This window comes from Oncorhynchus clarkii, chromosome 18 (genome assembly GCF_045791955.1).
Source record: "Oncorhynchus clarkii lewisi isolate Uvic-CL-2024 chromosome 18, UVic_Ocla_1.0, whole genome shotgun sequence".
Taxonomy (NCBI): Eukaryota; Metazoa; Chordata; class Actinopteri; order Salmoniformes; family Salmonidae; genus Oncorhynchus; species Oncorhynchus clarkii.
The window spans coordinates 6280319-6304999 of NC_092164.1; the positions used below are offsets into that span (position 1 = coordinate 6280319).

The 24681-nt window shown below is 40.5% G+C and overlaps 1 long non-coding RNA gene across 2 annotated transcripts; it reads right to left on the reverse strand.

Moving 5' to 3' along the window:
* Positions 1-13392: 13392 nt before the first annotated feature.
* On the reverse strand, positions 13393-16891 carry LOC139372971 (uncharacterized). Of its 2 annotated transcripts, none has more exons than XR_011627514.1 (5): positions 16611-16891; positions 15983-16300; positions 15650-15773; positions 15070-15109; positions 13393-14019 (listed from the first exon to the last, which is right to left on the reverse strand). It is a non-coding gene; the product is annotated as an uncharacterized lncRNA (long non-coding RNA). The 2 variants fall into 2 exon arrangements; XR_011627513.1 differs by having other exon boundaries at positions 15070-15130.
* Positions 16892-24681: the final 7790 nt, after the last annotated feature.

Sequence of the window (24681 nt, forward strand, 5' to 3'; positions counted from 1 at the left end):
AAGAAGGAACTGTTAGTATTATTTTTTTGTGTGGCGCACATTAGGCTGAAGCTGAATGACGTCATTGCAACAAAATAAACGCGGAAATGTATTTATTTTGACGTAACATTTTTTTGGTTCACATGCTCTGTGCCAAACTAAACTACAATGTAGAGGTCACCACATCAAGGGTATCGAAAGATTGCTGTAACCACAGCAAGTTCCCAACCAATTGGCTGCTAATTCTCCACCCCAGAAACATGCCTACACTTGATGAACATAGATTTCAGTCAATCTACAGTACCAGTCAAAAGTCTGGACACACCTAATCATTCAAGGGTTTTTCTTTATTTTTAGTTTCTACGTTTTAGAATAGTAGTGAAGACATCAAAACTATGAAGTAACACATATGGAATCATGTAGTAACCATAAGTGTTAAACAAATCAAAATATATTTTAGATTTTTCAAAGTAGCCACCCTTTTGCCTTTGACCGCTTTGCGCACTCTTGGCATTCTCTCAACTAGCTTCACCTGGAATGCTTTTCCAACTATCTTGAAGGAGTTCCCACATATGCTGAGCACTTGTTGGCTGCTTTTCCTGCGGTCCAATTCATCCCAAACCATCTCAATTGGGTAGAGGTTGGGTGATTGTGGAGGCCATCTGATGCAGCACTCCATCACACTCCTTCTTGGTCAAATAGCCCTTACACAGCCTGGAGGTGTGTTGGATCATTGTCCTGTTGAAAAACAAATGATAGTCCCACTAAGCGCAAACCAGATGGGATGGCGTATCGCTGCAGAATGCTGTGGTAGCCATGCTGGTTAAGTGTGCCTTGAATTCTAAATAAATGACAGACAGTGTCACCAGCAAAGCACCATCACACCTCCATGCTTCACGGTGGGAACCACACATGTGGAGATCATCCGTTCACCTACTCTGCGTCTCACAAAGATACGGTGGTTAGAACCAAAAATATAACATTTGGACTCATCAGACCAAAGGACAGATTTCCACCGGTCTAATGTCCAATGCTAGTGTTTCTTGGCCCAAGCAAGTTTCTTCATATTATTGGTGTCCTTTAGTAGTGATTTCTTTGCAGCAATCTGACCATGAAGGCGTAACTCATGCAGTCTCATCTGAACAGTTGATGTTGAGGTGTGTGTTACTTGAACTCTGTGAAGCATTTATTTGGGCTGCAATTTCTGTGGCTGGTAACTCTAATTACTTTATCTATGGGTCTTCCTTTCCTGTGGCGGCCCTCATTAGAGCCAGTTTCATCATAGTGATTGAGGGTTTTTGTGATTGCACTTGAAGAAACTTTAAAAGTTCTCGAAATTTTCTGGATAGATTGACCTCCATGTCTTAAAGTAATGATGGACTGTCGTTTCTCTGAGCGTTTTTGGGCTCTTCTTGCCATAATATGGACTTTGTATTTTATCAAGTAGGGCTATCATCTGTAAACCACACCTACCTTGTCACAAAACAACTGATTGGCTGAAATGCATTAAGAAGGAAAGAAATTCCACAAATTAACTTTTAACAAGGCACGCGTGTTAATTAAAATACATTCCAGGTGACTACCTCATGAAGCTGGTTGAGAGAATGCCAAGAGTGTGCAAAGCTGTCAAGGCAAAGCAAACTACTTTGAAGATCCTCAAATATAAAATATATTATACACTTTTATGGTTACTACATGATATGTGTCATTTCATAGTTTTGATTTCTTCACCATTATTCTGCAATTTATAAAATAGTTAAAATAAATTAAAACCCTTATATGAGTAGGTTTCCAAACTTTTGACTGGTACTGTACAAAAACATTTTACAATGTGGGAAATGATGACTCCGTGTTATGGTAATAAGGTGAGCATTCTATGAGTGAGACATTTTCAAGATTTGAAATCTATTACAGTAAGTAGTGTGTCTATCATAGGGGTTCACAGAGTTTCTTCAACATGCTTCTCACATGAAATGCTGTTCTGGTAATTGTGTCAGTAGGAAGTTCCCAGATTCTCATCCTGGTGGTTGCTGGTCTTCATTGTTAGTCTGGTGTTAGGGGTTGTGGAATTTCCTCTTCCTAGGAGATGTGTAGTGAGTGACTGTGTCTGAATGTCATAGCAAAAGGGGGAAGTCCACTGCCCCAGTAGGTAGAAAACAGTAGTTGCATGACACAAGTGAAACTGAAAGCTCTTTAGATACTTATGTGACTTCATTAATTGAAGGTGATGTTAACATCACGTTAGTATAACCAGTGGTGTAAAAATACTATCATGTGCTACTTCAGCAGTTTTTGGGCATATCTGTACTTTTACTTTGCTATTTATTTTTTTGACAACTTTTACTCCACTACATTCCTAAATAAAATAAGGTACTTTTTACTCCCATACATTGTCCCTGACACCCAAAGGTACTCGTTATATTTTGAATGTTTAGCAGGACAGGAAAATGGTCAAATTCTCGAGAATATCTGACGGACTCACTAAACACACATCTTTTGTTTGTAAATGTTGTCTGGTTTGCTTAATATAAGGAATTATACATTATTTTTACTTTTATTTTAGCTACTTAAGTATATTTTAGCAATTGCATTTACATTTGATACTTAATTATTGTTTTTACCTTTGTTTAACTAGGCAAGTCAGTTAAGAACAAATTCTTATTTACAATGAGAGCCTACCGGGGAACAGTGTCGTTCTACCTTGTTCAGGGGCAGAACGACAGATATTTGCCTTGTCAGCTCAGGGATTCGATCCAGCAACCTTTTGGTTACTGGCCCAACGTTCTAACCACTAGGCAACCTGCTGCCCCACTTAATTATACTTAAATTCAAATACTTTTACTCAAGTAGTATTTTACTGGTTGACTTTCACTTTAATTTTTGATTATGGTATCGGTAAGTATGACAATTGGGTCCACCACTGAGTATAATAAAGTTAATTTTATTATCATAATTGGGTTATAATTGTAATGGTACATTTTATTACATCATAAACTGCGTGTCCTATTAAAGTATAATCCCATCACTCTGTAATTTGACCATTTACAGTCTAGCTAGGAGCAGCCTAAGGGTGGCAGGTAGCCTTGCGGTTAACAGCGTTGGGCCAATAACCGAAAGGTTGCTGGTTCGAATCTCTGAGCCCACTTCAGGGTCACCATCAATGATGGCTGATCTCAGAGGGTGTCTCGGGGAGTGGCCGAAGAGAAGGTCTGAGTCATGGTTACTGTAGGAAGGAATAAAATGAAAGAGGATCCACTACCGGAGGGTTATTTCAATACTCTGGGCCACTCTCCATGGCCTCGGTAGTAACCGACTCCAATTCCAGGAAAGGAGAGCAGTCATAATGATACTTACAGTAGACACTCATTATCAGAAATCACTGTACACTTTGATATCCTGTGATTGTATAAAGGGTATTGGAATGTGTACTAAGAGTTATCTGGTAAAACTGAAAGTAGCCTAGTTTAGAGAGGCGGGCCAGTAACCAGATGGAAGAAACTTCTCCAGGGCTTCTGTACTGCAGTGTGTACAGTGTCACAACACTGTAGGGGCAAATTGTGTACATATGTAGTTTTGATAAAAACCCTTGACAGGGGAAATTGAGTAAAAAGGTGTGTTCTAATCCAAATATCTGAACCAAACATTTTCATTATATCTTGGGAAGAACCTGTTTAATATTCTGGTTAGCAGTTGTGGTCTTAAATTACTGTGGTGACATTGATGCATGTGACGCTGTCTCACTCAACCAGCGGATGATTCCAGCTGCATCTCAACACCTATGTATCTAATGTACATAAAAACAAAGACACAGTGAAAAGACAAAAATGATCATTTCTGAAACACATATTTCTTAACAATTGATGTAGTCTACAGTACAGAATATAGACCATATAAAATATGTTACAAACTCAACGGTAAATCTAAAGTATGGAGATAATTCAGTACCATCAGATGACGCAAGGCCCTTACACAAATATAAAGCATTCACATATGTCATCAGACAGGACACTTTTCTGGAATTTTTACTTCAGAAATGTTGCATCACTATCCGTTCATACCGCTGTGACTAAGTCCTTTTTCAAATGCAGCACAGCGACACCTAGTGGAACTGCAGTTTTATTTTCCTTTTTGTTCCTTAAAAAAACCCACAGGAATTAAAATGCCTCATTTAATAATGCATGTTGATGTGGAGGTGACAGACACTCATGGCCTGGCTCTACTGTTCAGCAACACTAAAACCAGAGGGAGCCATAGAAATACTATGGTTCGCTCTGGTACTACACACACACATGCATGCATGCATACACAGTGCCAGTCAAAAGTTTGGACACCCCTACTCATTCAAGGGTTTTTATTTATTTTTACTATTTTCTAAGTTGTAGAATAACAGTGAAGACATCAAAACTATGAAATAACACATGGAATCATGTAGTTACCAAACTATTTTTTCTTTGAGATTCTTTAAAGTAGCCACCCTTTGCCTTGATTACAGCTGTGCAAACTCTTGGCATTTTCTCAACCAGCTTCATGAAGTAGTCACCAGGAATGCATTTCAATTAACAGGTGTGCCTTGTTAATTTGTGGAATTTCTTTCCTTAATGCATTTGAGCCAATCAGTTGTGTTGTGACAAGGTAGGTGTGGTATACAAAAGATAGCCCTATTTGGTAAAAGACCCAAACCCAACACACCTCCAGGCTGTATAAGGACTATTTGACCAAGAAGGAGAGTGATGGAGTGCTGCATCAGATGACCTGACCTCCACAATCACCCAACCTCAACCCAATTGAAATGGTTTGGGATGAGTTGGACCACAGAGTGAAGGAAAAGCAGCCAACCAGTGCTCAGCATATGTGGGAACTCCTTCAAACTGTTGCAAATGCATTCCAAGTGACTACCTCCATGAAGCTGGTTGAGAGACTGCCAAGAGTGTGCAAAGTTGTCATCAAGGCAAAGGATGGCTACTTTGAAGAATTTAAAATATATTTTGATTAGTTTAACACTTTTTTGGATGCTATGATTCCGTGTGTTATTTCATAGTTTTGATGTCTTCACTATTATTCTACAATGTGTAGTTCCCTTCATCAGATGGTTGTATGTTGGTGATGTGTAGAAACACTCCACCACTCTCTTTATCTGTAGTGTGACTCTGGGGTCACAAGTGTTGTCTGTACCAATATTTTTTTGGTCAGATATGACACTTGACAGTCATTCCCACTACCTATCACTCTAGCTTACATATTACATATTACATAAATAATGTCGTTAATGGTTTGGGCAGGTAAGAGTTCCTAAATCTGCTCCTGTTTCCAATGTTTCTACTTGAATCTCTGTAAAAATGAAGGGACATGGGTTGTGAATATATTGTTTATAAATGAAAATGTTTATTTTGCATTGACTAGCATTACAATGCACTATTTTTTTGCATTAGTGAAAGGTGTGTAAAAAAACAAAACATTTTTTATTAATAATAAATATAATATATAATAAATGAATGAGAATATTCTGAATCAAATGTTGCTGCTTCCCTGAATGCAGTTCAAATGGTGCTGAGTGGAACTCCTATTGTTATACAAGGTAATGCTGACACATTAACATTTCACTAATATCAGAGGACCGGACCTCTTTCAGTGTTGTACATGCATGCTGTGTGCTTGATAACAGGACAAATCTTATGTTAAAAGACTGTGCCCACACCCCACACCAGCAGAAGCAGAGAAAGCCTCAAGGCACGTCTTCCACACATAATGACCCACTGCAGAACCAGACGTTGGTCCAATATTTTCTGCTCTGACCAACAGCAGAACAAAAGTCAAACCAAAGTGGTGGTCCTTTGACAGGTTGTATCCAGTCACATAATCTTGTGATTATGTGTGTTTCCGTGTGAGTGTTTGTTGCCACACAGTACTGTTTCGGTTTTGTTCGTTTCACGTTTATTGTTTTGTATTTCATAGTGTTCAGTTTGTCTTTAAATAAACGTTATGGACACTTACCACGCTGCGCATTGGTCCTCCGATCGTTCTCGCTTCTCCTCCTCAGAAGAGGAGGTGGAATGCCGTCACAGCCATCCCTCTCATGTTTCCTAAACGGTCTAGAACTCTGTCACACAGTACACACTTTAAGTTTTTATTGTCCTAGGCTACCTGGATAAAATACCAGCTCACTAGACTAACTTCCTTTCATGGACAACAATACGTCTGGCCAACTAGTTAACATGAACCTACTTCATCTAGCTACATGGTGAACTTCCGTCCTCTCAAGCCAGGGGCACAATATATTAATTTATGGTTGGATCAGAATCAACGTTATAATCATTGGCCAGTACAGAGAATTAAGTTAAACTGCAAGTCTAAATCTCCATCCATGGCTAGGAAAGGGCAGATTTTTATCTAGCTAGTTAGCCACCGTAGTACAACACAACGAGATGCAACAATTCACGTTTTTTTCTGTCAATAAAGACCTTTGGCTTGTAATGTGATTGGTCTGAAGCCAAATCCACACTGGCTTCCCTTGACACTTTTTTGTTTGTTTTGGTGCACCAGGACCAATCACAGCTGAATGATGGGCATTTTCAGGCAGAGTTTTAATACTCTTTCATGCGCATACAGTTTCAAGACAGGTCTGATTTATAATTGGAAACATGCAGGTGCCCAGTCTTATCAGAAATGGCACACGCATTAGTGTGAAAGTTACGCAATGGTTATAAATGAGGCCCCTGTGGTGTGTGAGGGAGCTTGTGAGAGGATTTTGCACCTATAACATTTCTGTCAACTGTGACTTTCGTTATCACACCGTAGAAAGTTAAAGGTCACTGAATTTCAGTGAAGTGAGCAGAGATGATATACACCATCAGACCAAACACTGTGTAGAAACACTTTGACAGAAATATTGAAATGAAAAAAATGATGTTCCTCGATTATGTATACACTCACAGGTGTAATTCCCTTCATCAGATGGTTGTATGTTGGTGATGTGTAGAAACACTCTGTCATTCTCTGTCTGCAGTGTGACTCTGGGGTCACAAGTGAAGTCTGTACCATTATGGTTGGTCCGAAATTACACTTGACAGTCATTCCCCCCCACTCTAACTTATGTTACAAACATTTTTTGGGCAGACAGATGTCTTTATTTCAGTCACTGCCAACATGAAGGGAAACAGATTGAGTGTCCTGTTTCATGGGATTTAGATTGAGCAAAATGTAAAGTTGATATCTTATTTGGTAACTGCACCAGAAGCAGAAGTAGCCTGAATACAAACACACTGGCCAAATGCAGAACCAAACATTACTCAATGTTGTCTGCTCAGACCGAGTACATAACTCAACGTCTATCCAATGTTAGTTGTTCAACAGAGAAACAAATTAAAACTTGGGTTGATTAGTTATAATGGACCTTGAGAGCTGATAGGAGGAAGTGGTGCTGTTTTCTAGCTTCTACCTGTCTTACTGTTTCACAGAAACACTTGGACCTCTGCTAGTGCATCCTGGTCTTTGCAAAGCACCACGAGGCCGAATTATTAACTACAGCCACATCAACAGGTTCACTTCCTCCTTTATACACAAACAATGATAGATTCTGCACCACCACAAGGCTGAAGGGTTCTTATATCATATAAGCCTGATGTGGATAATAGTGAGTTTTCCTCTAGAGTGTACATGCTGGGTTAGATCCATATATTATACATATTACTATAGAGGCCATGGATCTGTTTGGAAGTGAAGTTTTAATGAATGCTTTAGTTTTGTTGTTACATCTCTTCACCTGAACATGTAATTCATGTAGGCCTACATGATAAATTGAGATGGACCATTGAAAGCAAGGACAATGCATTGTCATGAAGCATGTTGTGATGATGACTGTACATACTGCTGCAGGGAATATCTTTTACCAATGCAAAACATTGACACCTGGTGGAAATGCACATGATCACATCTGTCCACGGGAACATTGGTTCTACGTAACAGAATGTGCATGATTCATACAGTAAGTGCTGATATTTACAGCAACAGAAGACGATCTACAGTACAGGACCTATTCAGCCAGGTGTCAGTAACCAATCAATGGAACTATAGAAAGTCAGTGTATCAGCTGTAAAAATAGGGGCATTACAGTAATCAAGATATACAGTAAATGGACATACTGTACAGTTGTATCTCCAGGGCTGGGGAAATAGTATTTAACCTCTAGTGGTAGAAAAAGGTGTCTAATGCCATGTCGTCATTGGTCAACGGTGCCAGAGGTCAGGGGTTAGAAGGTGTCATCAAGAGAGTTGAGTAAAGCCCATTGTCTCTCCTTGTGAACGTGCTGTAGGGCTCAATGTCCTGTTGCTCCACCTACAAAGACATTAACAATATGTCAACATATTACACTGTAAAATCTCATATGGGGCTTTGGAAATATTTGTAAATGTTGGCAAATTCAATTGAAAATGTGAAAGAGCATAGTCTGCAGATTCCTTACGACTACAGGTAACAGCAAGCAATAACAGCCCTGACAGTCTTACGACTCCAGGTAACAGCAAGCAATAACAGCCCTGACAGTCTTACGACTCCAGGTAACATCAAGCAGTAACAGCCCTGACAGTCTTACGACTCCAGGTAACATCAAGCAGTAACAGCCCTGACAGTCTTACGACTCCAAGTAACATCAAGCAGTAACAGCCCTGACAGTGTTACGACTCCAGGTAACATCAAGCAGTAACAGCCCTGACAGTCTTACGACTCCAGGTAACATCAAGCAGTAACAGCCCTGACAGTCTTACGACTCCAGGTAACATCAAGCAGTAACAGCCCTGACAGTCTTATGACTCCAGGTAATATCAAGCAGTAACAGCCCTGACAGTCTTACGACTGCATGTAATATCAAGCAGTAACAGACCTGACAGTCTTACGACTCCAGGTAACATCAAGCAGTAACAGCCCTGACAGTCTTACGACTCCAGGTAACATCAAGCAGTAACAGCCCTGACAGTCTTACGACTCCAGGTAACATCAAGCAGTAACAGCCCTGACAGAAAAGACAGTTGCATCACCTCCTTACAGGTGTACACCGTTTTCTGCTGTGTTCTCCTGCTGTGTAAAAGAACAGAAGACCTGTGAATGAACGTAACATAACATGGTTTTACACAGCAGATGCTTCCTGGAACAAAATGTTATGTGTGTTTGTGCGTGGCTGCATGCATGTTTTGTTCCAACACTCATTTTTGACAAGACAGGAAGTGAGAAACCTCAACAGATCAGTTATTAGTGACCTACAATAACCTTATCGAGTCAGACTTTAACGTAGGTCAAGTAGCCTATATCATACATCAGGGTATTTCATATGATCTCAGTTTTAACTGTTCATGCTCTATTGGCAGCTCTTTGTCACTCATAGTCACACCATTGACATTTAGTTGGCAAGCGAGCACAAACAAATCTTGGACCTAAAGTATAGCCTACCACATATTTCTGAGTCCCATAGTTCTCTATATCAATTGTAGATCAGATTGCTATTTGAGCTTGAACCTACATTATATTATTACAGTACCTCCATAACAGAGGAATTGATTCATTCAATTACCAAATATGTCAAATATCAATCAACTTTTCTTTTAACAAGCTAATAAGAATCTCTTACTTGAGATTACGTTTCCTCCTGATTATTCCAACAAGGACCACGACGGCTACAAATCCTGCAAAGGCGGTTATTATCATGACATGGAAAGGACGTAAGAAAGAAAGGTTGTTTGTGACATGGGATCCTGAAAAAGAAAAGGGGAAAAACTCATTGTGATCCGATATGGCTTGTTTCTCTTCCTCCACTCTGGTCATTTACATTGTTGACAGATGCTCAATTTGAAGACTATTTTTGATACAATCCAGTTCACTTGGACTGAGATGGTAGAAGTGACTAAATGAGAGCAAACATTCACAGTTCAAGCTAAATGTGACACGCAAACCAAACACTTACCATTGACTGAAATATTGAGATGCAAAATATCTGTTCCTCGATTATGTACACACTCACAGGTGTAGTTCCCTTCATCAGATGGTTGTATGTTGGTGATGTGTAGAAACACTCTGTCACTCTCTTTCTGTAGTGTGACTCTGGGGTCACAAGTGTTGTCTGCACCATTATGGCCAAACCGAAGAGACACTCGACACTCACTCCCACCACTTTTCACTCTATCTATCTTACATAGTACATACGTCATGTTATTAATGATTTGGTTTGGACAGGAAAGAGTGCCCAAATCTGCTCCTTTTTCCAATGTTTTCACTTGAATCTCTGTAAACATGAAGGGAAATGGGTTGTAAGTGTATTGTTTCATTTAAAATGTTTGTTTTGAATTGACTACAATTGCAATGCCCAGTTTGTTGCATAAGAGAAAGTTGTGTGTGTGTGTGTGTGTGTGTGTGTGTGTGTGTGTGTGTGTGTGTGTGTGCGTATATATATATATATTCTGACGCAAATGTTTCTGCTTCCATAAATGCAGTTCAGATTGTGCTGAGTAGAACTCCTATTCTTATACGAGGTAATGATAATGCCGTTAAAATGTAACAAATGAAACATGAGGACAGGACCCCTTTCCTTTTTCAGTGTTGTACAAACTGTACATGCATGCTGCGTGTTTGAGAACAGGACAAATCTTACCTTCTAAGGCTGTGCACCTACACCACACCAGCAGAAGCAGAGAAAGCCTGAATGCACGTCTTCCACACATACTGACCCACTGCCAAACCAAATGTTAGTCCAATATTTTCTGCTCAGACCGACGGCAGAACAAAAGGCAAACCAAAGTGATGGTCCTTTGACAGGTATGAAACATTTACATTATCTGGTGCTGGCTGAGAGGAGGAAGTGGTGCTGTGTAAATGTATTCTAGCTTCAATGTGTGACTTTCACAATGACAACACATCCCTTGTTCTGTGTCTAGGGGCTATGCAGTACAACCACCACATATAATAAACTGTGTCAAGCTCCACTTCCTGCTCCAGCAACTGTGATATATAATAGACATCACAAGACTGAGGGGGGTCTATATCAAGTGTATGTAAGTGATGGTTAGATCTAGTCCTTCAGGTTAATAACAGGAAATTAACCTACCAAGTGCTATGTTTATGATATAACTAATTATTATAATCATTCAATTATTACCCTTATATACCAATGCCTTATTGCAGCAGGGCAATAAAGTCCTGGGGCCTCATTTATAAACCCATTGTACGTATAAAATGGACTGTGCGCCAGTAGGGGTACGTGGGTAAAATCACCTATGTGTTGTGATATTTGCATTGTTTGCGCTATAACCTGTTAGTTAATTTGCCTTGACACTGTGATCTAAAGGCCGAGATAATGAGAAGACAATGGCAGAATAAATTCAACCACACCTTTGTTTATTTACAAACACGGAGAGCAACATCTGTCCAGTGAAGTCTACAAAACATATTGCATGTAACAAACACTTATGTGACCTACAGCATAGTCAAGCAAAGTAATGTTTCATACATTTTAGGACGACTAAACAACTATTGATTTAGAACCATGGAGAGTTACAGCAAGTCACAAAGAAAACAGGAGCTGCCTCCACTATTCCAGCACCATTTCAACTTCAACATTTCTACATCTAATCACCTATGCTTAGTCTAATAAAGTGATGACTAAAAGATACCCAAAACAATTTAGTCCGATCAACGTAAGCTAAATATGTTGTCCATGGTACTGATTTCTGTGTGTGTATGTGCAAGTAGAAAAATATGTTGACTCACCCTACTTGTAGAGAAACACCAATGCCATCCTCCTCCCTTTCATGTTGCTTAAACGATCTATCATTCTGTCATACAGTACACACTTTTTATTGTCCTAGGCTACCTGGCTAAAATACCAGCTCACTAGACTCACTTCCTGTCATGGACAACAATACGCCTGGCCAACTAGTTAATATTAACCTTCTACATCTAGCTACATATTGAACTTCCATCCTCTCAGGTCAAGGGCACAATATATGAATTTATGGTTGGATCAGAATCGCTGTTATAATCATTGGCCAGTACGGAGAATTAAGTTAAACCGCAAGTCTAAATCTCCATCCATGGCTAGGAAAGGGCAGATTTTTATCTAGCTAGTTAGCCACCGTAGTACAACACAACGAGATGCAACAATTCACATTTTTTTTCTGTCAATAAAGACCTTTGGCTTGTAATGTGATTGGTCTGAAGCCAAATCCACACTGGCTTCCCTTGACACTTTTTTGTTTGTTTTGGTGCACCAGGACCAATCACAGCTGAATGATGGGCATTTTCAGGCAGAGTTTTAATACTCTTTCATGCGCATACAGTTTCAAGACAGGTCTGATTTATAATTGGAAACATGCAGGTGCCCAGTCATATCAGAAATGGCACACGCATTAGTGTGAAAGTTACGCAATGGTTATAAATGAGGCCCCTGTGGTGTGTGAGGGAGCTTGTGAGAGGATTTTGCACCTATAACATTTCTGTCAACTGTGACTTTCGTTATCACACCGTAGAAAGTTAAAGGTCACTGAATTTCAGTGAAGTGAGCAGAGATGATATACACCATCAGACCAAACACTGTGTAGAAACACTTTGAAGGAAATATTGAAATGAAAAAAATGATGTTCCTCGATTATGTATACACTCACAGGTGTAATTCCCTTCATCAGATGGTTGTATGTTGGTGATGTGTAGAAACACTCTGTCATTCTCTGTCTGCAGTGTGACTCTGGGGTCACAAGTGAAGTCTGTACCATTATGGTTGGTCCGAAATTACACTCGACAGTCATTCCCCCCCCCACTCTAACTTATGTTACAAACATTTTTAGGGAAGACAGATGTCTTTATTTCAGTCACTGCCAACATGAAGGGAAACAGATTGAGTGTCCTGTTTCATGGGATTTAGATTGAGCAACAAGTAAAGTTGATATCTTATTTGGTAACTGCACCAGAAGCAGCCTGAATACAAACATACTGGCCAACTGCAGAACCACACATTACTTACTCAATGTTGTCTGCTCAGACCGAGTACATAACTCAACGTCTATCCAATGTTAGTTGTTCAACAGAGAAACAAAGTAAAACTTGGGTTGACTAGTCATAATGGACCTTGAGAGCTGAGAGGAGGAAGTGGTGCTGTTTTCTAGCTTCTACCTGTCTTACTGTTTCACAGAAACACTTGGACCTCTGCTAGTGCATCCTGGTCTTTGCAAAGCACCACGAGACCGAATTATTAACTACAGCCACCTCAACAGGTTCACTTCCTCCTTTATGCACAAACAATGATAGATACTGCACCACCACAAGGCTGAAGGGTTCTTATATCATATAAGCCTGATGTAGATAATAGTGAGTTTTCCTCTAGAGTGTACATGCTGGGTTAGATCCATACAGTATACGTATTACTATAGAGGCCATGGATCTGTTTGGAAGTGAAGTTTTAATGAACTGTTTAGTTTTGTCGTTACATCTCTTCACCTGAACATGTAATTCATGTAGGCCTACATGATAAATGGCGATGGACCATTGAAAGCAAGGACAATGCATTGTCATGAAGCATGTTGTGATGATGACTGTGCATACTGCTGCAGGGAATATCTTTTACCAATGCAAAACATTGACACCTGGTGGAAATGCACATGATCACATCTGTCCACGGGAACATTGGTTCTACGTAACAGAATGTGCATGATTCATACAGTAAGTGCTGATATTTACAGCAACAGAAGACGATCTACAGTACAGGACCTATTCAGCCAGGTGTCAGTAACCAATCAATGAAACTACAGAAAGTCAGCGTATCAGCTGTAAAAATAGGGGCATTACAGTAATCAAGATATACAGTAAATGGACATACTGTACAGTTGTATATCCAGGGCTGGGGAAATAGTATTTAACCCCTAGTGATAGAAAAAGGTGTAATGACATGTCGTCATTGGTCAACGGTGCCAGAGGTCAGGGGTTAGAAGGTGTCAGCTGGAGAGTTGAGTAAAGCCCATTGTCTCTCCTTGTGAACGTGCTGTAGGGCTCAATGTCCTGTTGCTCCACCTACAAAGACATTAACAATATGTCAACATATTACACTGTAGAATAACATATGGGGCTTTGGAAATATTTGTAAATGTTGGCAAATTCAATTGAAAATGTGAAAGAGCATAGTCTGCAGATGCCTTACCATTACAGGTAACAGCAAGCAGTAACAGCCCTGACAGTCTTACCATTACAGGTAACAGCAAGCAATAACAGCCCTGACAGTCTTACCATTACAGGTAACAGCAAGCAATAACAGCCCTGACAGTCTTACGACTACAGGTAACAGAAGAAGCAAGAACAGCCCTGACAGTCTTACGACTCCAGGTAACATCAAGCAGTAACAGCCCTGACAGTCTTACGACTCCAGGTAACATCAAGCAATAACAGCCCTGACAGTCTTACGACTAAAGGTAACAGAAGAAGCAAGAACAGCCCTGACAGTCTTACGACTCCAGGTAACATCAAGCAGTAACAGCCCTGACAGTCTTATGACTCCAGGTAATATCAAGCAGTAACAGCCCTGACAGTCTTACGACTCCAGGTAATATCAAGCAGTAACAGCCCTGACAGTCTTACGACTCCAGGTAACATCAAGCAGTAACAGCCCTGACAGTCTTACGACTCCAGGTAACATCAAGCAATAACAGCCCTGACAGTCTTACGACTACAGGTAACATCAAGCAATAACAGCCCTGACAGTCTTACGACTAAAGGTAACAGAAGAAGCAAGAACAGCCCTGACAGTCTTACGACTCCAGGTAACATCAAGCAGTAACAGCCCTGACAGTCTTACGACTCCAGGTAACATCAAGCAGTAACAGCCCTGACAGTCTTACGACTAAAGGTAACAGAAGAAGCAAGAACAGCCCTGACAGTCTTATGACTCCAGGTAACATCAAGCAGTAACAGCCCTGACAGTCTTATGACTCCAGGTAATATCAAGCAGTAACAGCCCTGACAGTCTTACGGCTCCAGGTAACATCAAGCAGTAACAGCCCTGACAGTCTTACGAGTCCAGGTAACATCAAGCAGTAACAGCCCTGACAGAAAAGACAGTTGCATCACCTCCTTACAGGTGTACACCGTTTTCTGCTGTGTTCTCCTGCTGTGTAAAAGAACAGAAGACCTGTGAATGAACGTAACATAACATGGTTTTACACAGCAGATGCTTCCTGGAACAAAATGTTATGTGTGTTTGTGCGTGGCTGCATGCATGTTTTGTTCCAACACTAATTTTTGACAAGACAGGAAGTGAGAAACCTCAACAGTTCAGTTATTAGTGACCTACAATAACCTTATCGAGTCAGACTTTAACGTAGGTCAAGTAGCCAAATCATACATCAGGGTATTTCATATGATCTCAGTTTTATCTGTTCATGCTCTATTGGCAGCTCTTTGTCACTCATAGTCACACCATTGACATTTAGTTGGCAAGCGAGCACAAACAAATCTTGGACCTAAAGTATAGCCTACCACATATTTCCCATAGTTCTCTATATCAATTGTAGATCAGATTGCTATTTGACATTGAACCTACATTATATTATTATAGTACCTCCATAACAAAGGAATTGATTCATTCAATTACCAAATATGTCAAATATCAATCAACTTTTCTTTTAACAAGCTAACAAGTATCTCTTACTTGTGATGACGTTTCCTCTTGATTATTCCAACAAGGACCACGACGGCTACAAATCCTGCAAAGGCTGTTATTATCATGACATGGAAAGGACGTAAGAAAGAAAGGTTGTTTGTGACATGGGATCCTGAAAAAGAAAAGGGGAAGAACTCATTGTGATCCGATATGGCTTGTTTCTCTTCCTCCACTCTGGTCATTTACATTGTTGACAGATGCTCAATTTGAAGACTATTTTTGATACAATCCAGTTCCCTTGGACTGAGATGGTAGAAGTGACTAAATGAGAGCAAACATTCACAGTTCAAGCTAAATGTGACACGCAAACCAAACACTTACCATTGACTGAAATATTGAGATGCAAAATATCTGTTCCTCGATTATGTACACACTCACAGGTGTAGTTCCCTTCATCAGATGGTTGTATGTTGGTGATGTGTAGAAACACTCTGTCACTCTCTTTCTGTAGTGTGACTCTGGGGTCACAAGTGCTGTCTGTACCATTATGGCCAAACCGAAGAGACACTCGACACTCACTCCCACCACTTTTCACTCTATCTATCTTACATATTACATACGTCATGTTATTAATGATTTGGTTTGGACAGGAAAGAGTGCCCAAATCTGCTCCTTTTTCCAATGTTTTCACTTGAATCTCTGTAAACATGAAGGGAAATGGGTTGTAAGTGTATTGTTTCATTTAAAATGTTTGTTTTGAATTGACTACAATTGCAATGCCCAGTTTGTTGCATAAGAGAAAGTTGTGTGTGTGTGTGTATATATGACAGTTTCTGCTTCCATAAATGCAGTTCAGATTGTGCTGAGTAGAACTCCTATTCTTATACGAGGTAATGATAATGCCTTTAATATTTAACAAATGAAACATGAGGACAGGACCCCTTTCCTTTTTCAGTGTTGTACAAACTGTACATGCATGCTGTGTGTTTGAGAACAGGACAAATCTTACCTTCTAAGGCTGTGCACCTACACCACACCAGCAGAAGCAGAGAAAGCCTGAATGCACGTCTTCCACACATACTGACCCACTGCCAAACCAAATGTTAGTCCAATATTTTCTGCTCAGACCGACGGCAGAAAAAAAGGCAAACCAAAGTGATGGTCCTTTGACAGGTATGAAACAGTTACATGATCTGGTGCTGGCTGAGAGGAGGAAGTGGTGCTGTGTAAATGTATTATATCTTCTAAGTGTGACTTTCACAATGACAATACATCTAGTGGGCTGTGTCTAAGGGCTATGCAGTCCAACCACCACGTACTACATAACAATAAATACACATGTCAAGAGGTCCACTTCCTGCTCTAGAGACAATGATTCTGACACCACCACAAATCAAATTTTATTTGTCACATACACATGGTTAGCAGATGTTAATGCGAGTGTAGCAAAATGCTTGTGCTTCTAGTTCCGACAATGCAGTAATAACCAACAAGTAATCTAACTGACAATTCCAAAACTACTGTCTTGTACACAGTGTAAGGGGATAAAGAATATGTACATAAGGATATATGAATGAGTGATGGTACAGAGCAGCATAGGCAAGATACAGTAGATGGTATCGAGTACAGTATATACATGAGATGAGTATGTGGGGGCGGCAGGGTAGCCTAGTGGTTAGAGCGTTGGACTAGTAACCAAAAGGTTGCAAGTTCAAATCCCCGAGCTGACAAGGTACAAATCAGTCGTTCTGCCCCTGAACAGGCAGTTAACCTGTTACACTGTTCCTAGGCCGTCATTGAAAATAAGAATTTGTTCTTAACTGACTTGCCCAGTTAAATAAAGGTTAAAAAAAATAAAATAAAAAAAAGTAAACAAAGTGGCATAGTTAAAGTGGCTAGTGATACATGTATTACATAAGGATACAGTCGATGATAGAGTACAGTATATACGTATGCATATGAGATGAATAATGTAGGGTAAGTAACATTATATAAGGTAGCATTGTTTAAAGTGGCTAGTGATATATTTACAGTGCCTTGCGAAAGTATTCGGCCCCCTTGAACTTTGCGACCTTTTGCCACATTTCAGGCTTCAAACATAAAGATATAAAACTGTATTTTTTTGTGAAGAATCAACAACAAGTGGGACACAATCATGAAGTGGAACGACATTTATTGGATATTTCAAACTTTTTAACAAATCAAAAACTGAAAAATTGGGCGTGCAAAATTATTCAGGCCCCTTAAGTTAATACTCTGTAGCGCCACCTTTTGCTGCGATTACAGCTGTAAGTCGCTTGGGGTATGTCTCTATCAGTTTTGCACATCGAGAGACTGACATTTTTTCCCATTCCTCCTTGCAAAACAGCTCGAGCTCAGTGAGGTTGGATGGAGAGCATTTGTGAACAGCAGTTTTCAGTTCTTTCCACAGATTCTCGATTGGATTCAGGTCTGGACTTTGACTTGGCCATTCTAACACCTGGATATGTTTATTTTTGAACCATTCCATTGTAGATTTTGCTTTATGTTTTGGATCATTGTCTTGTTGGAAGACAAATCTCCGTCCCAGTCTCAGGTGTTTTGCAGACTCAATCAGGTTTTCTTCCAGAATGGTCCTGTATTTGGCTCCATCCATCTTCCCATCAATTTTAACCATCTTCCCTATCCCTGCTGAAGAAAAGCAGGCCCAAACCATGATGCTGCCACCACCATGTTTGACAGTGGGGATGGTGTGTTCAGCTGTGTCGCTTTTACGCCAAACATAACGTTTTGCATTGTTGCCAAAAAGTTCCATTTTGGTTTCATCTGACCAGAGCACCTTCTTCCACATGTTTGGTGTGTCTCCCAGGTGGCTTGTGGCAAACTTTAAACAACACTTTTTATGGATATCTTTAAGAAATGGCTTTCTTCTTGCCACTCTTCCATAAAGGCCAGATTTGTGCAATATACAACTGATTGTTGTCCTATGGACAGAGTCTCCCACCTCAGCTGTAGATCTCTGCAGTTCATCCAGAGTGATCATGGGCCTCTTGGCTGCATCTCTGATCAGTCTTCTCCTTGTATGAGCTGAAAGTTTAGATGGACGGCCAGGTCTTGGTAGATTTGCAGTGGTCTGATACTCCTTCCATTTCAATATTATCGCTTGCACAGTGCTCCTTGGGATGTTTAAAGCTTGGGAAATCTTTTGGTATCCAAATCCGGCTTTAAACTTCTTCACAACAGTATCTCGGACCTGCCTGGTGTGTTCCTTGTTCTTCATGATGCTCTCTGCGCTTTTAACTGACCTCTGAGACTATCACAGTGCAGGTGCATTTATACGGAGACTTGATTACACACAGGTGGATTGTATTTATCATCATTAGTCATTTAGGTCAACATTGGATCATTCAGAGATCCTCACTGAACTTCTGGAGAGAGTTTGCTGCACTGAAAGTAAAGGGGCTGAATAATTTAGCACGCCCAATTTTTCAGTTTTTGATTTGTTAAAAAAGTTTGAAATATCCAATAAATGTCGTTCCACTTCATGATTGTGTCCCACTTGTTGTTGATTCTTCACAAAAAAATACAGTTTTATATTTTTATGTTTGAAGCCTGAAATGTGGCAAAAGGTCGCAAAGTTCAAGGGGGCCGAATACTTTCGCAAGGCACTGTACATCATTTCCCATCAATTCCCATTATTAAAGTGGCTGGAGTTGAGTCAGTGTGTTGGCAGCAGCCACTCAATGTTAGTGGTGGCTGTTTAACAGTCTGATGGCCTTGAGATAGAAGCTGTTTTTCAGTCTCTCGGTCCCAGCTTTGATGCACCTGTACTGACCTCGCCTTCTGGATGATAGCGGGGTGAACAGGCAGTGGCTCGGGTGGTTGATGTCCTTGATGATCTTTATGGCCTTCCTGTGACATCGGGTGGTGTAGGTGTCCTGGAGGGCAGGTAGTTTGCCCCCGGTGATGCGTTGTGCAGACCTCACTACCCTCTGGAGAGCCTTACGGTTGAGGGCGGAGTAGTTGCCGTACCAGGCGGTGATACAGCCCGCCAGGATGCTCTCGATTGTGCATCTGTAGAAGTTTGTGAGTGCTTTTGGTGACAAGCCGAATTTCTTCAGCCTCCTGAGGTTGAAGAGGCGCTGCTGCGCCTTCTTCACAATGCTGTCTGTGTGAGTGGACCAATTCAGTTTGTCTGTGATGTGTATGCCGAGGAACTTAAAACTTGCTACCCTCTCCACTACTGTTCCATCGATGTGGATAGGGGGGTGTTCCCTCTGCTGTTTCCTGAAGTCCACAATCATCTCCTTAGTTTTGTTGACGTTGAGTGTGAGGTTATTTTCCTGACACCACACTCCGAGGGCCCTCACCTCCTCCCTGTAGGCCGTCTCGTCGTTGTTGGTAATCAAGCCTACCACTGTTGTGTCGTCCGCAAACTTGATGATTGAGTTGGAGGCGTGCGTGGCCACGCAGTCGTGGGTGAACAGGGAGTACAGGAGAGGGCTCAGAACGCACCCTTGTGGGGCCCCAGTGTTGAGGATCAGCGGGGAGGAGATGTTGTTGCCTACCCTCACCACCTGGGGGCGGCCCGTCAGGAAGTCCAGTACCCAGTTGCACAGGGCGGGGTCGAGACCCAGGGTCTCGAGCTTGATGACGAGCTTGGAGGGTACTATGGTGTTGAATGCCGAGCTGTAGTCAATGAACAGCATTCTCACATAGGTATTCCTCTTGTCCAGATGGGTTAGGGCGGTGTGCAGTGTGGTTGAGATTGCATCGTCTGTGGACCTATTTGGGCGGTAAGCAAATTGGAGTGGGTCTAGGGTGTCAGGTAGGGTGGAGGTGATATGGTCCTTGACTAGTCTCTCAAAGCACTTCATGATGACGGAAGTGAGTGCTACGGGGCGGTAGTTGTTTAGCTCAGTTACCTTAGCTTTCTTGGGAACAGGAACAAGACAGGGGGTTACTGTATACCAAGTGTATGTAAGTGATGGTTACATCTGGTCCTCCAGGTTATAACAGGAAATGAATCTACCCACTGCTATGTTTATGATATAACTAATTATTATAATCATTCAATTATGACCTTTTATATACCAATGCCTTATTGATACATCTGCAACAGGGCAATAAAGTCCAGGGGCCTCATTTATAAACCCTGCATACTTATGAAATAGAGCCCAGAATGTACGTGCACCAGTAGTGATGCGTTGGTAAAATCACCGGGAAGCCAATCCAGAAGAAAAGCCATATTAGAACCTATGTGTTGTGATAATTGCAATGTTTGCTCTGTAACCTGTTAGTTAATTTGCCTGGACACCATGATATATAGGCCTAAAGGCTGAGATGATAAGAAAACACAGTGGCAGAATAAATTATGTAAACCACACCTTTGGTTTAATGTTTCGGACATTTTTGGACTACTAAACAACTGTTGATTTAATGGAGAGCTACCGCAAGTCACAAAGAATAACAGGAGCTGCCTCCACTTTTCCAGTACCATGTTTCAACTTCAACATAATCACCTATGCTTAGTCTAATACAGTGACAACTAAAAGATTTAGTCTAATCAATGTAAACTAAACATGACATGGCTGTCCATGTTACTGATTTCTGTGTGTGCGTGCAAGTACAAACCGCATGTTGACTCACCCTATTTGTAGAAAAATAACGATGCCATCCTCCTCCCTTTCATGTTTCCTAAACGGTCTAGAACTCTGTCAAACAGTACACACTTTTAGTTTTTATTGTCCTAGGCTACCTGGATAAAATACCAGCTCACTAGACTCACTTCCTGTCATGGACAACAATACGTCTGGCCAACTAGTTAACATGAACCTACTTCATCTAGCTACATGTTGAACTTCCATCCTCTCAAGCCAGGGGCACAATATATTAATTTATGGTTGTCACACTCTGACCATAGTTTGCGTTGTTTGTTTCTATGTTTTGTTTGGTCAGGGTGTGATATGAGTGGGCATTCTATGTTGTATGTCTAGTTTGTCTGTTTCTATGTGTTTTGGCCTGATATGGTTCTCAATCAGAGGCAGGTGTTAGTCGTTGTCTCTGATTGGGAAACATATTTAGGTAGCCTGTTTTGTATTGTGGGGTGTGGGTTATAGTTCCTGTTTCCAGTGTTCACGGTACGGGACTGGTTCGTCTTCGTTTCATTTTTGTCAGTTTGTTGTTTTGTTCGTTGTTTACGGTTTCTAATAAAATGGATTATCATCACGCTGCATTTTGGTCCTCCTCTCTTTCGCCCGGCGAAGGACGTTACAATGGTTGGATCACAATCGCTGTTATAGTCTTGTCGTGTCTTTGGCAACATTAAACTGAAGACTTATACAATTCTGTAATTATTATTACGTTATTAAACTGAATAATCACGTAAATGTCATTTACTAGGAAGTCGGGGCACCAAGGAAAATATTCAGATTACAAGTTATAAGTTTCCTAATACAACTTTCAGATATTTTAATATCTGATCAATTTAGTGTTCTAATTAATGAATTATTCTTTACCTCACGTTAGTCTCATTCCAAACGTCGTACATGTTTGGTTATCTGCACGAACCCAGTCTTCACTATGAATCATCCATACATCAATTGTCTAATTTAATAATTAACTAAATAATCATAGAAATGAGAAGTGCGCGAAAGATAAGACACTACAAAGTTGAAAATTACAACCATTGAAATGCTAATCCTTTGCACTTGAACGCTCACTCATTCGGGAATAATTGCAATCAATATATAGATTTAGGCTCAGTGTGTCGTCGTGATCTCTGTTGGAATCATCCTTCTTTCTGTTGGAAGTTCATCCGCCCGTCTCTCTGCATCCCTGGAGTCTTTGGTTAGAATGACTACTTCAGAGTAACATTCAGAAATGTTCTTATATAATAGATGTTTTGGCGGTTGTTGGCAGGTGGTGAGAGAGCGAGGTGGTGAGAGAGAGAGAGAGCGAGGTGGTGAGAGAGAGAGCGAGGTGGTGAGAGAGAGAGAGAGCGAGGTGGTGAGAGAGAGAGAGAGAGCGAGGTGGTGAGAGAGAGCGAGGTGGTGAGAGAGAGCGAGGTGGTGAGAGAGAGAGAGAGCGAGGTGCTGAGAGAGAGAGAGAGAGGTGGTGTGTGAGAGAGGATGGTGCAGAGAGATGGGGATGGTACTCACTATCCCCAAAGAGGGCCAAGTCATGACAAGTCATTGGCCTGTACGGAGAATTAAGTAAAACCACAACTCAAATGCCTATCTCCATCCATGGCTAATTTGGGAAAGGGACAATTTTTAGCTAGCTAGCTAACCACCAGAGTACAACAACACAACAAGATGCAACAATTAAAAAATGTTCTGTCAATAAAGACATTTGGCTTGTGATGTGATTGGTCTGAAGCCAAATCCAGACTGGCTTCCCTTGACACGAACAATGTTTCTGTAGGCTACTGCGATGGCAGTTTGCAAAACAAAACCCCTCCCAATTGAAACAAATAATAATCATGATATCATTCAGCCAGCCATTCAGCCATACTTTGTAGTTAACATTTAATTGAGAATATTAGTGGGAAAGCCTTTCTATCTACTCATAAGACACTAGCAGTAACATTAGTAACTTGTCTCTAACTGACAACACAAAGTGATAGATAAACGCGCGTGCACGCACGCACACAAATACCCATGATGTTGCTTCTTCAGAAAGCTGTATACTACACTATTGTTTTTTAAAAACATTTAATTATTGTAACATTATTTTTCTGCCTGTTGAGGGTGACAGTTTGGTTTGGTGCTCATCTTTCTGCTGCCACGCAATATCGTCCAGTGGATACATTCAATAGTTGTACAATTTTGTAATACAAGTATCAAACTTGGTACACTAATACTTGCTACCTTAAGGACTATTTTAAAGATTGAAGGCAGTCTGGGAAGCCTGTCAATCAACCAGGACTGATATTTTAATAAAATGGCTGCCATCTGGATTTCCTGTTAGAAGAAAATGGGGTATAAAAACAAAGGGTCGCACACTCCGTATGTATAACCTCCCAGTCATTTATTGGGTAAGAAAACACAAACCTTTCAGCATCACTGTGCCTTCTTCAGGATAAAATAGAGTCAAATCATTCCAAACAATATACAAATTGCTAATGTTATCTTCCTACTAAATAAATCCCACAGGTAATATAGAAAGTCATTCTGATCATAAAGTACTCTTAAGACCTTATAGGTGCACTATGCAGAAATGGCTCTGCCATTTCCTGGTTGCAAAAATTGTAAGAGTTTGCCTAATTTCTGTTTATGTGACAAAACAAGCAAGTATAGTGTAAAGAATCATTGTACCATCTGAACCGCTATTAAATATATTTTCCATAACCAAAAATATTGTATTTACAGCTGTTTGAAGCTGGTGTGCAAAACTGAAAGTAAAAGACGCAACAACTAAACTTAAGAATGGGAAGCATAGAAATAGCTCACATAGAACAGATCTACCACATCTTAGGCTTGCTTTCAATGAGAATGACAGATGTAAGAAATTATAGTTTTTATGAATTAGGTCTGGTTATCCCAAACGTTACATATTGCAGTTTTAATAGGGGTCATTTTGACCATAGTCCAGTGGCTACATGAAGATTTTTGCTACTTTGTGATAGAGCCACTAACATTTCACACACATATAGGGAATGTGTTAATATGTCATTTTGGCTATAGTGCCATAACTGATTTTGTCCATTAGTCCCCTGGTGGTAATTTTAAATATGGCCACCAACCAGCTGCATGCATGTGGCGATTTTGGACTAGATTCACATGACCGTATCTCCATAAATAATTGGTACATACAGCCCATTGATGGTTTAAAATGTTTGAGGGGGTCTGGAAAGCACAATACAATGGCTAAAAAATGCCATATATACGTATCCTTTAAACTTTTTGTAGAAAAGTGGGGAAAACTGATTCCTGGTTGACTTATGCTTCCCAAATTGTCTCCAATCTTTAAAATGTCTAATATTAGTGTGCCAAGTTGGATGTTGGAACGATCTTGTGTATACTGTATTTGGTTCTTATCCACTGTTTGTTTCACTTTCACCTCCTGGCCAGCAGAGGGCAATACCACGTTCCCCTCCC